The sequence below is a fragment of the Falco biarmicus genome, chromosome 5 (assembly GCF_023638135.1).
Source record: "Falco biarmicus isolate bFalBia1 chromosome 5, bFalBia1.pri, whole genome shotgun sequence".
Lineage (NCBI taxonomy): Eukaryota > Metazoa > Chordata > Aves > Falconiformes > Falconidae > Falco > Falco biarmicus.
The window spans coordinates 50750988-50769770 of record NC_079292.1 but is presented as its reverse complement, the minus strand read 5'-3'; the positions used below and the strand labels follow the sequence as shown (position 1 = coordinate 50769770).

The 18783-nt window shown below is 36.9% G+C and overlaps 1 long non-coding RNA gene across 1 annotated transcript in view; it reads right to left on the bottom strand.

Annotated features, from left to right (window-relative positions):
- Positions 1-13028, bottom strand: part of LOC130149471 (uncharacterized) — a 200346-nt gene extending 187318 nt beyond the window's left edge. Inside the window, exon 1 of the long non-coding RNA XR_008821929.1 lies at positions 12723-13028. This is a non-coding gene — a long non-coding RNA (uncharacterized LOC130149471). The remainder of the gene's footprint in view (positions 1-12722) is intronic.
- Between the last annotated feature and the right edge of the window lie 5755 nt (positions 13029-18783).

Genomic DNA, 18783 nt, shown 5'->3' with positions numbered 1-18783 from the left:
AGCACTAAGCAAGCTGCAGGTCACGTTGCCTCCCACTCATGTTCTAAGCATCCACCTGGAGAGCAAAAGCCCAATAACAATGCTGTGGCATCCAGGAGGTGCCATACTAAATATATGTCTACAGTGAGATTGCAATGCAGAACACAGGTACTTGAACTAATTTTGGTAACCAGTAGCAATTTGAGCTGTGACATGGAACTCCACATAAATTTCAACAGTAATCGACTCAGCTTCTCAAGAGTGTCCACACTGACCTCCATGCTACTGAAATGAGGTTGCTCCTGGTTTCACTGTACTACATCAGAAACTGAAGTGTGGTAGGATGCCTTGTTGTTACTGCCAACTAACCCTTGCATTCAACAGAAGAAACCCTTACGAAGTTAACAGGGCTTTCAGTCAGTGCCCCTTTAAACATCAGCTATAGTGAGAAAGTGGTGAATAGAGAAGCTAATCAAGCAGTCTAAATTCTTTTTAAGCCTAAGTTTAAAAGCCAGAGCAATTATCCCATGAGCTTCTCCAATTAGATGGCTTAAATAAGAATGAAGACTATTTTAGAAAGGCACTTTCTTTGATATTTTCCAGTTTAGTTAGCCACATAGCTAGCTGTACATCCCTTTCTGCAATACCAATGGGAGGAGCAGTGTCAGGAAAGAATTTAGAAAGGAAGGAGACTGCTTAGCCCAGCATTTTTTACATGTTGGTTGTTGAGTTATGGTCCAAGGAAGAAATGGGAGGAATATGGAGGGAAAACAGGCAGGGAAGTGTCACTTGAAAGAGACCATTTAGAATTTTATTAATTTTAGACTAAAAGGTGATGATCTTTCCATATTTAGGAAATTCTTTCATCCTGTCTTTTGCCAAAGAGGGCTTCAACAGAAAAGGCAAACACTATTATCCAGAAAATTATATATGGGTCTTATTCCTGGCTCCCAATAATACACAGTAAAGCATTATCAGCACTTTTGAGAAAAATAATTATTCAGGCAGATAAGCATAATTTGTGTGTTTACAAAATAGTCTGTTTGTACTTTTTATAAACCATATTAGAGATCTCTCAGAGGTAGAAAAAATTCTCTTATAACATTCCATTATACAAACCAGTTATCTCTCAGTCTAAGAATACTGATCAGAACACTGCTAAACAGTATTTTAATTGCTAAGTAGAGCGCCTTACATTTCAGCTAGGTTCCTTAACGTTTATATGCAAAGATTATAGAAGATAGAGGTTTTTTTAATTGCATATGTAAGAGTGTTATGGATCTTCAAACTCATTTTCAAATGAAATTAAAATGTTCCATTTCAGTGCCAAACACTTCTTTTTTTTTTTTTTGTCACAGGATACTCTTTTTCATTGCCATTCATATCTATCTATATCTACTCACAAACATACATGCAAAAAAACTTATCAAACACCACAAGCAAGTCTACTGTCTACTTCAGTCACCCTTATTTTTTTCTTTTTAAACAATAATGGAGTATTAGATAAAGTAAAAAGACAGAGGACATGCACTAGTAGCTTACAATATACACATATATTTTTGTTGTAGGTACTGAAAATAATAGATATTGAGAATAATACCAATTCTATATGGTAAATTTGTAATATGTGGTTTAAAAAGTGAGACAGATTGTTTTGGATGAGTAATTCAATCACTAAGAATAAAATTGCAGGTTGATAAGCTACTTCAATCTGGCATGATAAACAGTAATGTTCAGAAATTATGCTTTTCTGGTTTTTTAGCCAAACAAATTTTCACTGAAGGTGTAGTATTGTATATTGCAGCTAACTATATCAAGATTATTTTTTTAAAAGTGCTCGACTAAAAACTAAAATACTTTTTAAGACCTTCCAAAGTATTGCATTGCTCTCTATATGAGCCTTTGTAGGTGTATTACTTGGGTAAGGCAGATTTCATTTGAAGCTGAGAATTTTGACAATCAGTGTTGGCATTAAACCGCGTGTGCTTACTTGTGTACCTTGTATCTGTGGTTGGGAATGGGTGCTGCATATCACCTGTGCATTTCTGATTTTCAGTTACACCATATGACAACACTTAAAAATTTAGAGCAGGAAATGGACCTACAGGAAATCCCTATAGTAATCCCTGGCTATGGAACAAAGTTAATATAAACAAGTTCTATTGCTAGTGAATGTCTTGTAGAAAACTCTTATTATAGGTAGGAGGGATACTCACAAGAAAAGATTCATTCCCTCATTTAAAATATCCTTAAAGATGGGAAGTTTCAAGCTATTAGAAATCAATAGTTTGTCCTTATGTGTTCACACAAGTACAGGATTTGAAAAGACATCCTGCAGATTTTGTTTAGAAGAAAAGTCTGAAAATTACCTGTACGGAATTACATTTTTGAGAATTTTGGTTTTCAGAACTTTGGTGGTTTTTGTTTGCCTACTACTTTATCAATACAGAATACTTTTTCACAATTATTTCTAGGAAAGGATTAATAGACTTCATCTGCATATACTTAGAAGACCACCTTATTGAACACAAAGACCAACTATTTCCCCCAAGTGACCTGGAAGTCTGCCATTCTTCAACCATTAAATGTAATGTTTGCAGTACTTTTATTTTGAATAAATGTATCACATCCAATAAGTGATCTTTATTGTCTCAAAACATAATTGCTTGCTCTTTGTGATTCAACCCATATATCCTGGAAGTATTCTCTACCAAGGTCATTATGAAACAATGCACTATAGTGAAAGTTGTCATGTGTTCAGCGTTTCTGCTCACGTGTTTATCTGGGTTTCTACCCATCTCTTCTTTTATATTCCCTCTTTCATCTCAGACATGGAGAGGCTTTCAGTATGGAATTCAAATGATTTCTGTAAACATGGTTGTCTACCAATATTTACTCAAAATCCTTACAAGAAAATATGTCATTGTCACTTTTATGTGGCTAGGTAATTTCAAGTTCACGTAAGAATTCAGCTTTTGTTCCTGCTATTTTGTTTCTTTTAATAATAGTACACTAAAGAAAACAATCAGCAGAATGATATGGATTTGTATACGATTAAGTTCCACTTGGTATTTGCATAGAAAATTATGGTTTGCAATTGTATTTGAAAGTAGTAAATTGAAATTTGAAAGGTGGTGATGACAGAGTAACACTAATAAAATATACAAAGATGTCATAAGAACAAAATAAAATTGTATGCTATTTAAACGTCTTTGGTAGTGGCCAATACAGAGATGTCTAAAGAAGATGAAACATCTGTTTTATACTAAAGTTTCCTTCAGCTTACCTACATATGTATTATCACTCAAAAGGAAAATATGCTATTTTATGTTTGTCCTCAGGACGTTGGATCCATCTATGTAAGTAACATAAAATAGCATGTAATACCATATACTAAATGTTATGCTGGTTTTGACCACTACAGAAAAAATAGAATAGTCTCCTCAGTTCAAGTACCATTCAGTGCAGATAGGTTTCAAATATACTAGCTGCCTACAGCTGGTGCTACTATGAAGTGTGCAAGGAGTTATTATTTCTTACTTTTTCCATCATGCCTAATTCCAAAATGCCTAATTTTGATTTTTTTAAAAAAAAATTTCTAGTAGGATTTAGACAGTAGTATATTAATAATGATACATACTTTTAATATTATGAAAATAAGAGTCATATAGATACACATACATGCATACATATATATGTTTTTGTCTTCTGTAGTCTTGAAATGTCATTCACTTGGCTCAGGAAGCAAGGGATGCTTTAAATTTATTGCAAATATTCTGGCTCATATACAATTTCTCTTTCAGTACAGGCAACCTTTTAGGAATAAGCTCTGTTCCAATAACAAATCAATGTATTTTTTTCCCCTGTAAGGTACCACAGTAATTTTACTCAGGAAAAAAAATAAACAGGCAGTTTTGGGGGATGACCTATTTGCAGTCAATGGCTCCTTATTTAATGCGGTGCTTCAACTACATATATTTACTATATATCTCAGCTTTATATTTCACCCAGAAACCTGGAAAAGTAAAATATCAAATCTCTTTTGTCTGATACTGAAGACTTGTAAGCACTCAAATTAAGGATCTAAACCAATAAAATAATATGACATTTTCACACTAGTGGAGAAATATAAGAATACATTGAACTTAACACAGCAGACATACCAGTGAGTCAAGACAGCTGCATACAGCCGTACCTTCAATCTTGCTTCCTCTCCTTCAGTAAATTCCATCTGTAGCTTGTTTTTTATGTGTGGTAGAATCCAAAATTATGACAAATTTGAGACACTTCATTTCTGTTGAGATAATATGACTGCTTAGATCAGTAACTCCTCATCAGTTACTTAGTTCTCACCTCCACCTTGAAGATAACTCAGAATCTTAGGAGGCAAATTGATTGTATGTAAAACTCTTGGTATCACAATGGTGTGATTCCTTATAGGAGTCTCTCATTCCTTCACTGCTCCTGAGTGCTGAATCATTTGCCTGCACAAGAATTCAGATTACAGCCTTTCTTTGGATGACATCTCAAACATATTTTGCATAGAATTGTTCGCTATCCAAAATGTTAAATCATACTGTATTACCCTTCTTTCAGTTTTAACCAAAGATGTTACATTCAATAGCTTTCCCATTCATTTAATTATTCTTCCTTACCAATAGGTGCAATCATCAGATCATTTCTGCATTTCTTCGTCATAGAATGGAACAAAATGGAACAGAACCAGAACAGAACCGAACCAGAACAGAACCAGAACAGAACAGACTATTCCAGTTGGAAGGGACCTACAACAGTCATCTAGTCCAGCTGCCTGTCCAAATCAGGGCTGGCAAGATGTTAAAGCCTGTTAAGGGCGCTGTCCAAATGCTTCTTAAACACTAACAGGCTTGGGGCATCAAACACCTCTCTGGGAAGACTGTTCCAGTGTTTGACCTCTCTCTCACCACAGAAACACTTCCTCATGCTCAGTGTAAACCTCCTCTGACACAGATTTGAACCATCCCCACAAGTCCTATCACTAGATACCAGGGAGAAGAGAGTAGCACCTCCCGCTCCACTTCCCCTCCTCAGGAAGCTGTAGAGAGCAGTAAGGTCACCCCTCTGCCTCCTTTTCCCCAAGCTAGACAAGCCCGAAGTCCTTAGCTGCTCCTCAGAGGACATTCCTTCCAGCCCTTTCCCCAGCTTTGTTGCCCTCCTCTGAACACATTCAAGGACTTTCACATTCCTCTGAAACTGTGCCCCCAGAAGTGCACACGGTACTGCAGGTGAGGTCACACCAGTGCTGGGCACAGTGGGACAATCACCCCTTTTGGCCGGCTGGTCACGCTGTGTTTGATGCACCCCACGATGCGGTTTGCGCTGTGGGCTGCCAGGGCACGCTGGTGGCTCATGCTGAGTGTGCTGTCAACCAGCACCCCCAGAACCCTTTCTGCAGGGCTGCTCTCCAGCCTCTCCTCTCCCGATTTGTATTAGTGCCTGGCATTACTCTGCCCAGGTGCAGAATCTGTCATTTGGACTTGATAACTTTAATCCCGTTAATCATAGCCCAATGCTGTAATCTATGTAGATCCCTCTGCAAGGCCTTTTGTCCTTGAAGAGGGTCTATGGCACTTCCTGGTTGGGTATCATTAGCAGCAACTTTGATAATGGTGCAAGCAACTCATGCAGCCAGATCATTGATAACTATATTGAAAAGAACTGGCCCTAGAATTGAACCCTGAGGAACACTGCTGGTGCCCACTAGTGAAATCATACTTCTACAGAGTAGCTAGGAGTCATTAAGATGAAATAAGACAAAAAAAGGAACAAATGGCTTGATTTTCTGATTAACATCCTGGTTCTAAACTGCAATGAAGAATTTTTTTTCAATAAAATAAAATAAAATAAAATAAAATAAATAATGATGCCTGGGATCTCCCAAAATAGTTTGAGGTAGATAGAAAGAAAGAAGATTTTATAATTTTTTTCAACAATTTATTATTCATTTCAAGAAGGAGAAGTGCAAAGTCATGTATCTGGGGTTCTGCAACCCCATGTAATGATATATGCGAGGAGCCACTCACCTGGAAACTAGCTTGGTAGAAAAGGACCAGGGGGGTCTTGGTGGACAAGTTGACCATGAACCAGTAATCTGCCTTTGCCACAAAGAAGGCTCCCAGGTTGCATTAGTCAAAGCATTGTCAAGCAGGTTGAGGAAGGTGATCCCTGCCCTCTGCTCACCACTGAAGAGGCCACATCTGGAGTACTGTGCCCAGTTCTAGGCTCCCCAGTACAAGAGAGACATGGACATACTGGAGAGAGTCCAACAAATGGTTACAAAGATGTTGAAGGGACTGGACCATCTCTCCTACCTGAAAAGCCTGAGAGAGCTGGGACTGCTCAGCCTAGAGAAGAGAAGCCTTGGGGGAGATCTTATCAATATGTATAAATACCTGAAGGGAGGATGCAAAGAAGATGGACCCAGAGTCTTTTCAGGGGTGCCCAGTGACAGAACCAGAGGCACTAACTGAAACACAGGAGGTTCCCTCTGAACATCAGGAAACACTTTACTGTGAGAGTAGTTGAGCACTGGCACAGGCTGCCCAGAGCAGTTGTGGAGTTTCGGTCCTTGGAGTTATTTAGAAACCAACAGGACGCGGAGCTGAACACCCAGCTCTAGGTGGCCCTGTTTGAGCAGGGGGGTTGGACCAGGTGACCTCCAGAGGTCACTTCCCATCTCAACTGTTCTGTGATTCTGTCATCCTATTTCACTGTATTAGGTAGGAGTTCCACTCAAGAATTATGCTTTGTCTGAATACATGGGGAGGAAAAATGGTCCTGATCATGCTGAAGATTGAAATGCAACAACACACACAGTAAAAATTTGGAAACACTTAAAGCATTGCCCATTTCAAGTTTTACCCAAATAGTAAGCACAGTCACTTTAATCTTCAGCATTGCAGTGGCAGCCAGGAACAAAGAAACAAACAAACCCCCAGACTTTGAAGGTGGGGGACACAGGACTGACAGATCCAAAACTAGAAAAAAAAAGCAAAGAAACCAAAAAGTTTTTGTAAACTACTTACATCAAGAAAAAAACCAAAGAAAATCTTAAAAATTCACTACTGACTATGGAAGCATAGTTTCCCATTTTTGTAAAACTGATCAGATTTGGGCCTTGCTTAATTAGATCTAATAAGATATACAGATGGTTCTTAGAGATCCTTATTGACTTACCATTTCGACTTGTGTTGCAGTGGGTGTTTTGATGGCAAGGGAAGCTTCAAAGCTCTAAGTGATTTCAGTTTCCCTGTTTGGCTGCCAGGCTGCTTTTCCCCAAAGAGTCAGACACCAGAGCAATAAGACCTTCTCTGAAAGTGAGCAGAGATCTCATTTTCCTTCCACTGACACTTTTTGACAGGAGGTAAGGGAGACATACAAAGAGTGCAAGGAAGTTTTAAGGTGTGGTTAAATGTTATAGCTGTTGTAACCTAAGTTTGCTGCAGAAAAAAAGGAGGAAACTCCTCCTTCCACTCCATTCCTCTGTAACAGCCTCAGTCTTCCAGGTCTTTTGCTGATGTGATTCAGGTCTCAGATTCATCAGGTCCTTAGCTGACATGATTCCAATTACTGAACTATTGGAAAACTATGTGTTTTTTCTGCTGAGTTAGCTTTCTGTCAGGCTTGTGCTTACAGTGGATCATGGAGGGGTTTGGCAAGCTCCAGAGTCAAAGCCGCTGAAAAGCCTCTCCAGAGGAGGGAAGGACATAGCATGACATCCCTTCAGTCTTGGCAGGATACTAAAGTGGCTCAGCTGTTGCATCATACTCATGCACACTCTCACTTCCTACAAGGAACAATAGTAAAATATACTATGCGAAGGTTAACATAGATTACAGCGAGGATGAGAATATCAGCTTGTACAACGGAGGGAGTGGAGGAGGACTAAATCAACTGCTGAGCAAGAAAGACCAGATATGGGAATGATATTTCAGTGGTTTCAAAGTGCTAAAAATCATCCCTACATTTCAGAGACTGTGCTTCATTAATTGCAACAGATCTATTAATGTTTTTGAGAATACAAGACAGAAAACAGATCAACATATTTTTCTTAAAGTACTTAAATATTTTGGGAGGCTGACTTTTTTGTTTTAATCTGTTCATTTTGACAATGTCTGTTTTCTTCTTGACTTCACAAGCAAAGGACAGATGAAATAGCTTATTAACCCCTCTCACTCCTATCCTGTATAGAAACAAACAGCTGGAAAAAGCATACTGGTCCCTATATTTCGCAAAAATAACAGCTTTATAAAGTAGAACCTCTTCAATTTTCCTTTCTTTCACTTTTGTCATACAGCACCACAAATGTTCAAGCTAACAAATGAAAGTTGAGCAAAAAGATTTGGGGCAAATTAATAAGAAGCTGTCAAGGAATTCTTTAAAATTCATTGAAACAGAATTTGTCATCTGCCTTAAATTCTGATGAAGCAGCTTTCAAAATCTGAGAAGCTATGGACAGTTGAAAAGTGTTTCTAGTCTGCAGCAGCAGCTGGAAGAGCAAAGAAGAAGCAGTTTTATGCCCAAATAAATAATCTACCTTTCAAATCCTTATTAACAGACACAGTTTAAGATAGGAATTTCACATTGATTGATGTGTAGGGGCGAACAGGGATACGTAAACATACCCAGCCTGATTCCACTCTCATTTATTCCATTGACTTCTATGTAGTGACTTCCAGCAGCGCACGAAAAAGGTAAACTGGATTTTAAATGACATTCAGAACAAGATATATTACTATAATTTCTTCAGGAATGTTATTTAACTCTCTATGTGAGATAGCAATTGTAATGAGTCCATTAAGATATAAAGGAAATATTGAAGCACCCTAAATGAACCAAATTTTTAATTGCACCTGAAATACCTACTGCAGGGAACCCTATGTATTTATTGGCAAGAAGAAGAGACCAACCCTGGATGCTTCAGAATAACTTCCATTCTCAGCAATATACAAAAGAAAGAAAAAATATAAGAAAAGATTAAGGGTATAACATTCTTATTTTTTGAGGCATATTTACTTTCTAATGCATAGAAAGGAGGAAGAAAACTAAAATCTAAACCAAAAACTTTAGTTAAAATAATCCTTAAGCTATATGCTTACAAATCTTCAAGTTTCCTTACTCTAAAATTAGGACTTTCCACAAAGGCAATAGAGGTAGTTATTGCAGGTTTTCAAATGCTGTTTCATGTCATTTGGAGGGTGTGAAGTGGGGTAGGAGGCACCAACAAAAAAGTCCAAATCTTTCAAAACTCCATATCAAAATACTTTGCTTAAAACATATCAAACTAAGGTCAGTCATAGAACAAAGGAATTCACATCCATTTTTAGAAAATTATATTATAAATATATATAATCTGAAAGATATTTCTCTGAAGCCAACATTAATTCATTTAATCATGGACTTGTTAATATTCTTGTAAGCTGTGCACCTTTCAACAAGAACATCAGCTACTTTGGACTGTAAACTTTGTCTTTTAGAAGGATATAAGTAACCAGAGTTGTGTTATTACTTGATCTGAATTCTCCTAAGAGATGGGGACAGAATAAGACAGAAGTGAATTCTGGTACTTATTTACCCTTCTTTTTTTTATTATCTTTTTTTTTTTTTTTCATGAAAATGACGAAATATTTACTCACTATCTTAAATATCAGTGTCTACTAAAATTTCAGATACTCTGCATAACTGAAATAAGAGGTTGGAAATTATAACACAAAACTTACGTGAGACCTTGGACTTGTACCTGTAGCTATACAGGGTATCCCACAGTTTAGGAAGCTGGAACACAGTTTGAGAACTTGCTGAAGCATTTCAGCCAAAATAAGTCAGCTTTGTAAATGTAAACTAGCTTTGTATGTTCTTTCCACCCCTGTTTCTTGATGTGTTTTACAATATTCAGGTATGATTCTCAGTGGAAACCAACTTTTCACCCTTGCTCACTCAAAATTCAAAATTATGTGTGTGAAAACAGATTTGCTGTATGTCATTAGACCTACTTCATTCTTAAGAGAATTACTACATAATTGAAGGTGTTGTCTAGCTAATAGTCTTTGTAAACGATACCCTTGAAACAAAAGAATACACTTCATAAATGCTGTAAATAACGGCAAGTTAGTCTTGAAACCTAGAAAGACATATAAAGGGAAGAAAGAAATAAGGCCATATCACACCCTCATGTTAGAAATAACCAGTTTTTGCCTGAAAGCATTCATTCTTGTTTTGCAAATCCTAGCATTATCCAGGCCCCTAGCGTTTTCTTTTTCTGAGCACTTTTTGCAGCAGTCACCTGTCAGAGTTCAAAGAACAGATGATGTCAGTCATGAATTAATTTTTTTCTTCCTAAAAAGTCCCCTAAGAGATGTTATTTATACCCACTCAATAGCATTTAGGATAGTTAGCACAAACACATTCCCCAATATAAAACAAGTAAGGAAGAATAATATAACACAAGTAAGGAGGTGTCTGTTTTGCACCAAGTTGTGTGTAATATCTCTACCTCCTAGAAGCTCAGTCTGGGAGAAGAATAAACTCCAGTCTCAAACAGCTGTTAAAGAAGCACAAGGGAAAACCAAGAGCATTGCAGAAAAGGTCAAACCTGATCATTTGATTTTATGATTTGTCAAGCACACAGCAGAGCAAAAAGGAGTGGAACTTAAAAAGACATCAAGGAAGGACTTAAGCTGACTTACTCAAGTGGAGCACAGGATATAAGTGGTATTTGCTAAGGACTGCTAAAGAACATAAACAAGACAGGTCAGTTTTCTGTCCTGCTGTGAATTCCTGTGGAAAAATAACTTTTTTTTTTTTTCTTCTCTATTTGTGCTTGAGTTTTCTTTCTTCCTGGAACAGTTTCATCCATTTATGTCATACCACATTATTGTGATACAGTTATTCACACAAATGGCCTAAGAGGATTTTAGAAGGCAGCAGAAAATTCCAGATAAAAATGGTGTGATATGTGGGCACACCACAGATCTCTATCAAGAGAAGTGGGCATAGCTACTACTGCAGAGCATAGCAGATAAAAAGAAAAAATATGTGAAGGTAAAAACGTAACATAGAGATATAATCTTCATTTATTTCCCGTTATATAATACTACCCGCCCATTTAAATATTTTTTTAATGTCTTTTGTTTCATGTTATTTTGAAGAAAAGATAATCAAAGTTGTTGCTATGTTGCTATTGGTTACTCTCCAATACCATATATCAGAAACAATTATATTTAGTTAGCTAGTGTTTTAAGTAAACCAACATTTAATTGCCTTTCTGGGGTCCATAGGAAAGGAAGTACTTTAACAGAGTTCATTGGAAACAGGACAGAATCAATCTTTCTTTTTTCTTTTTTTTTCAGCTTTTCTAAGGCTCTAGAGGAAGGGAACTTTCAAGTGTTGCATACAGGAGCAACATAATGTCTTGAAAATATTATAATCCATAAACAGAGGAAGTTAAACACACTAGAAAATGTTCTTATCTCAGACTTACTGACTTTAACCCTTATGGGCTTCTGAAATCTCATTCTGCTTCTATCTTTGCCTACTGCTATCTTATTGCTTTCTTTCAACAGTACATTAAAAATATGACAAGCATCTGTCAAAAGTGACTAAATATCCAGTTCAACATATCTACTGCACTATCAAGTGCACCATACACAAGCTCATACATCATTTACTCTTGTCAGTGTGACAGCAGCCCAGCAAGTACATTGGATAAGAAGCTACAGGTAAGATTTTTATTTTTTTTTTCCAGGGCTTACCTCTTGCTTAGCCCTGCATCTGCCGTTTTTCTATTCCAGGCTCAGTGCCTGTACTCAGTCAGGGTACCAGCTCAGGGATGAAACAAGGCCAGGACTTTGACTTGAGGGTGGCAGTGCTTTTTCCATATCTGCAGCAACTCCCGCGCTTGGAATAGTTCAAAAATGACAGGCTGCTTCTGCAGTTTAGGAATCTTTCATTTTTAGGTCAGCCTGCTTCACAAGCTACAGACATGCAGTAAGCATTTCAGATTAGAAGACAGATTCTGTAACTCTTATTTAAACACAAAAGTTTAAAAGGCAAGAAATCCTTTAGAGATTTTGTTTTTAAAACCCCTGTTGTGGTATATAATCCTTATGCTTTACCTAGAAGCTCCTGGACTCTGGCAGTAGAGATGCAACAACAGTCTTCTGTTACATATCTGACATCAGAGATTTTTAGAATTAGATATCCTAACTCCCTATGCTGAGGGGTGGAACATAGCTAATCAGAAATTATCTAACTCCATAATTAATTTGTAGCACTTTAAGAGGAGTTCTGCCCATACCCATGGAAAATATTTTGCAAAATAAATACCTAAACCAAATTTTAAATCAGAAGTATGATTTTGCTCTTCATTATTCATTGTTTCAGAAAAGCAACATTCTCTGGACAGTCAACATCAACTTGTGGCAATGTTATAGGCTGCAAAACTGATTTTTGCTTTTTTTGTTTAGAGGTTAGGGATTGTTTTTTGCTCGGGGAGATTGCTGACAAAGCACTGGGCAGTAGGTGAAACACATCTACAGTAAGTATATCAGAGTATTTTAACTGCAAACATGCTGCAATAAAGTGCCATCATTCAATCAATACAGATTACTTAGTTAACATTTTTCTTAATGTATCTGGATTACTAGTTCATTAGATCATTATCTGATAAATAGTGTGGGTAATGAATTGAGAGAGTAACTACATACCTTCAGGAAGAACCTGCCCGATAACAATAATCCATTAGAAAAACTGGCGGTATCCTTTGATCTATTGCCTGCAAAGCTATGACTTGATGGAGAGTTTCATTCCCTCTGCTCAGCACTCCAGAAGAAAATCAGCACAATTTAAATATTTCTCAGGATATGACAGCTCTCTAGATCCCTGGTTGCATTCTGTTCCCAGGGGTTGACAATCTGGCGTTCCAGTGTGCATAGAGCAGTGAAGATGAATTGAAAAAGCTTGAGATAAATTAGGGATGGCTAAGTTAAAATTGTCTCTGCTCCCGAGTCTCTCATCTGCAGTCTGAAAACCTATTTTGCTGTGAAAAAGCTAGATGGCAGGCTGCCTCAGTGAGTTCTTCTTAAGCGACAGGGAGCATTTTCAATGAAGAAAAATTCTCCCATTATCTAAGCTAATGTGACTGCAGCTAAATCTAGTCTTAAAAGTGTCTACTAGCATGAAATTCATTCTCAGTGTTGCTTTCTTTCAAGTCACAGGTTAAGGGCCGGGGGGGGGGGGGGGGGGGGGGGGGGGGTTGGGGGGGGGAGACACAAAACATGGCACCACCCTAGATTTTTCTATCTGAAAGAAATAGTCAAACTTTTAAAGCTGATAAATGGCAGCATGTTTCATGAAATAGCTGTGCCCAACAATATAAGCCGGGGAATTTTTCGCTGTTTCCCAAACTTTATCTGTTTATGCTCAAATTATTCTTCCACTACCTGATCTTTCTGTTTTTAACAGATTTCATTTCTTTGCAATTATCTTCAGTTTGAATGTTCCAGGAAATAAAGGGGCAGTATTTCCCCCTTGCTGATGAAAAATGAAGTGACAGCTAAAATTCTGAACAATTAACATGTTTAGCCTTAGTAGATAGTCATAAAAAACCCATGTGATTGATGTTTTGTTATGCTACTAAAAAGTTTTGTCAAGAAAAAAATAAATTGTAACAGTTCATTTGCCTTTATTTATGAACCAATTCTCTGATGGCACTAGTTTACAAAGAAGATAGAACTGAAGTTTTCTGAGTATCAGTATAGTGCCAAAGCTGTTAGACAAAGTCACTAATTTCAAGTTGTTCAAGTTGTCATGTAAAAAGTTGTTGTATAGATAGCTCAAGTGCAGGACATTATCATTAACCATAATAGATGAAGTCTTATATTTTATCCTCTCAAACTTTGGATACCATTTAAAAACAACAACAACAACGATGAATATTTTCAGAGAGCAAACGTTAGTCATGTTCCCTAGTAAACAGGCATTTTTGCAGATCCTTTCTTTAGTTTCAAATGATCTATCTTTCTGAAGTCCTAGATATCTACCACAAATAACCTTCTCAGATTTGATTTCTCAGTATCATGGAAAGTCAGGCCCCCACACTATACTGTAAACAGAGATGCAGCTGAATACATATGAATATACATATACATATATATATATATATATATATATATAGTCCTAGAGCATTCTGAGAAAGATAAATAAGTATACCACCAAGAAATGGGTGTAGACTGTGCTTTCATCCAACAAGCATGAAGAGACTGAAAATCTTTGGCACATGAGTGATGAGGTCTGTTTTGTTCCCCATCCCACCGTACTCACATTAACAGCACTCTACCCGGTGAAGTAAAAAAGCATGATCAACACTAACTGATTTCCTTGGGGGTTATGTCACTAAACCATCAGCCCCACAGGGCTTTTGTATTCCATATTCTGTGCTGAAGGCATCACATACAGCCTAAATCTTTTACACAGAAGCTCCTTCAGCCTTTGTCCCAACAACTGCAGCTTGGAGCATATGCAAGCACTTGATGAGACCCAGTTTCTCAGTAAATGCAATACACATAAACGTCGCCCAAAATAATATATATTTCTAGAGGGATTAAAAATTTTCCCATGCTGCCTTGCTCTAGGATTAGTTCTGGTGTTATGACACTCATACTGCTTAGTTCTAAGTAGAACTGGATGTGCTGCAGTCCTAGCCATTAAAGTTTGTACATTGTCTACATAAATAGATCATGCTGTAACAATTAAAAGCAAATAAACACAACAAACAATCAAACAAAAAATATCAACAAATTGTCAACTTGGAGAGAATTTTTGATGCAATTTGCAAATCAGAGAGAAAACATGGGCAAGTATATGAATTTTGACTGGCTAAATTTAACCTTCACTAGTAACCAATTTAGTTACATTTTGTAAAACATGTACAACACAGTTTATCCTGCAAAGGTATTTTTGTAATGAGCATGCTGTTTAGAAGAGATTCATGGTAGAGTGAAAGCAAAAATGCTTAGCTTCAGTTGTGATTCTTATGACAACCTTTTTTATTCGTGTCAAAAATTTTCATTTTTTTTCATTTTAAGGTTTTGCCAGCAGGCTGGGAGGGAAGTGATCCCTCCACTCTGCTCACCACTGGAGAGGCTACACTTAGACTGCAGTGTCCAGTTCTGGGTTCCTCAGTACAAGAAAGACATGGACATACTGGAGAGAGTCCAGTGAAGATGATGAAGAGTTATTTAGAAACCAACAGGACGCAGAGCTGAACACCCAGCTCTAGGTGGCCCTGTTTGAGCAGGGGGGTTGGACCAGGTGACCTCCAGAGGTCACTTCCCATCTCAACTGTTCTGTAATTTTCACTTTTGTTTATGAACCAACAAAATCCTCAGTTCATCACGGTGCCAGTGACTTTCTGTTAAAATGGTTCCTAACTTTGGTAAGATCATTAGCTTTTATTGTCCAAAATACCTTTCTGAATTGAGGTTAGATTATTAGGTTCCTCTTCTCTTCTGGTCACAGAATTACAGCATCTGCTGCTGAAACTAAAGAAATTGCCTGGAAAAAATATTGACCAAGACCTCACTGTGCAACAGCCCATCTGTAAAGTTCCCAAAGTCATCCCTCTTCACAGTAAGGTAAGGCTTGATGAAACTCTTTAAAGCTGAAAGCCACCTGCTAGCCTTAAACACATGGTTGCTTTGTGTGCTATTTATACATTTTAGAATAAACATCACTCATGTTTCCCCTCTCTCAGCAGCTACTGCTTCATGTAGCTACCAGTGACAAGCTGCTGTTCTTCTTAGAGCCTCAGTAACTTGGGTCAAATAGCTACACTGGTATCTTAGCTTCTATTCATGAAAATCTACTAGCTTGAACAAATTTTAAAAATAAAATCATTGTAATTAATTATTTTAGTGGTATCCATTACCTTACAAAATATGATTCATTCATGTTTAGTGGTTTGAATCAGTAACATGAACATGTCAGTTTCTAGGAAGTTTCTTGTTGGATTTTGAGGTGTGACATGGTTGGAAATAGAGAAGCAACTTAGCTAACAAAACCAAGTAATCCAAACAGTCTTAGTAAAATTCTCATCTTTAACCGCATATTCAACTCACTGTTCTCTTCTTCAGCTAACAGGCAGAGAAAAAAAAGAAAGAAACTTTCAGAACTAACAATTGGTTTTTTCCTAGAAAAGAGGTTAGCAATCGCTGAAGATTATTAGGAGATAGGCCCAAGTCACCCAGCAAAGCATAGTCACTTGGCTTACAGTGTTTTAGAACAAGATATAGATTCACAGGAAATTCTAAAACATTACCAAAAGAAAAAAATAAAAAGGGTGGGTTTTTTTTAACTTTCCTTACCCCCTCCCCCCCCACCCCCTTCCCCTTTTCCTTTCCAAGTTATCTACTGGTACAGTTTTAATATCTTTTTATAATATCTTTTTGGAATTAAATGGACAGTCCTAGATGTTCACTTTGGAAGCTGTTGGCACAGTGCACTAGATATTTTGTAACTGAGTTATGAAAACATCTTTCAAAACACCAGAAGACAGAAGCGGCATTACAGACAGAGGCTGAAAAAGGTGACCATGAAGTGGGGCATATTGTAACTCTGTGACATGATACCTACCTGGATAACAGAGGCTATAACTGTTTTAAGAATAATTTGACCTGGATATATCTTAGAACTTTAGGAAAGTTAATTTCTAGAAGCTAAACTTAGGCACTGGGCCTATTTAGGTTTTAAACTTAAATAGTAACCTGATTCCAGAACTACCAGGCAGATATCTGAAGAATATTAAAAAAAAAAAAAATCTATATAATAGTATACACTAAAAAATATATATATATTTGGTTAAATCTTTAGAACTACAACTCTTCTCCAACTGGTAATTCTCATTGAGGAAAATAACTCAGTTTAGATAAAGTTTTATCTTTCTATTTCCCCATCATTCTTCACTGGAGACAATATAGTAGTTAATGAATTCAGAATATTTTCTCCACGTTTTACCCTGCATGTCTTGCATTAGATTTTAGTAGCAGAGAAGAACTTCTAACGGAGAAACCCAGTGGCAGTGGAGATATGAAATTCAAAGATGAAAATTTCAGTCAGAAAGTGAGGGGTTTTTTTGCTACTGTATATTATATTTTGTATACATATATACAATAACATTGAAAAAACACAATGTGCATGCATATAAATATCTAGTAAACTTTTTGAGGTCACTTTTTCATTATTGTCAGTTGAACTCTTGCATAAATTTAGCTGCTTCATACATTTCTTCACTGTTTGCTTTTGAAATACATGTTACACTGTTGTTAGTGCTTGTATGTTTTTTAGGCCATAGCTTGCTAGTTTTAATTTCTTAGTTTCATGGAGGATTAGTTCTGGATGAAAGTAAAACACTTCAATAAAATTATTTTTGCTAATCTTAAGATTCAATAGTAGAAAGCCTTAGCTTCTACTATGAATGCACCTTAATCAAATGTACAGAACCACAGTCTGCTCTTCTGCCAGTGTTTTTTGTTCATTAAGAACCTGTAATGTGGGAAACAACATTCAAGATACAGAAGAACCTAATTTTGAAGAGGAAATGTAGATGTTGGTCTGTTATTTGGGACCGACTAGACAACTTCAGTGGCAGAATTTACTTGCCAGAATTCCCCCTGGAACAGGGAGTGATTTTGGGAGTGATTTAGTGTCAGCTGAAAGGCTGTCTTCAAAGTTCAGTCTACCACTTCATTTGGTTCCTGGAAGAATGCAATCAAGACTTAGTGAGTAGAAGAAGGATGGAAATATATGCTCTGAATATGAATGAATGAATAGTGTTCATTCTCCTTTTTGATTATTGTTAAACTTCCTGCTTTCAAGTTTTCTTCACTGTGCTTTTTAGGAAAGCAACAGTTTTCAGATTGGAACATACAATATTAATCTGTGAGATTTTTTTTTCCCCTGACCCCAAAATAAGCAGGCAGGTAGATTGTCTAGTTTTCTTTCCTTACTATATTTGTACACTAGCAGAAGACAATAGAACAATTATATCCCAAAGCTCATTTCAGTATTTAGAAGGCCACAGATAAGTAAAAGATATGAGAAGAAATCAACATAAACGGAGTATTCTTAATTGAAGTTCTGCATGAGGGTGTTTCCCCTAATTCTGCCTTATACAGAATTATCATTTGTTGTCTGACAGCTGGAGATGCAATTTCTTTGCTTCTATCTTATGTGTAAATCCTGTCACATGATCCCTATTACAGGCTACATGTTCTTATTAGCCTGTGTACAGTTTAAATACTTTATGAACAAGTATATATACGGAATAACACATACAAGCACTCTTACACTTTGTATAAAAGAAGTTGACTATACCTGTTATCAACAAGTTGTGAAGAATGGAACAAGATCTGTAAAAGGTAACAGCTCACTGGGGGATCCTGACATCACACACTATGTGTTGTCCAGAGTTTCTATTTCCACGGTATCTAGATTTGTTCCATGTATTGAATATGTTTATGAAGTACATTATGTGCTCTACTAGGGTGAGTCTTTTTTTATGTTTTGGTTTGTTTCAACCAAAAGGAAACCAGATCATGCTCTCTGACACCATCCACTTCATGAAAAAACACAGAAACTGGGAACACATAGGATATTTGCTCCAAGATACTAATGTACCTGCCCCCAGGTGAACCTGACAAAGATAAAAATGAGAACCAAAAGACCAGTTATGATCTGTTATAATTCAAATAGTTAAAAACCTACCTATGT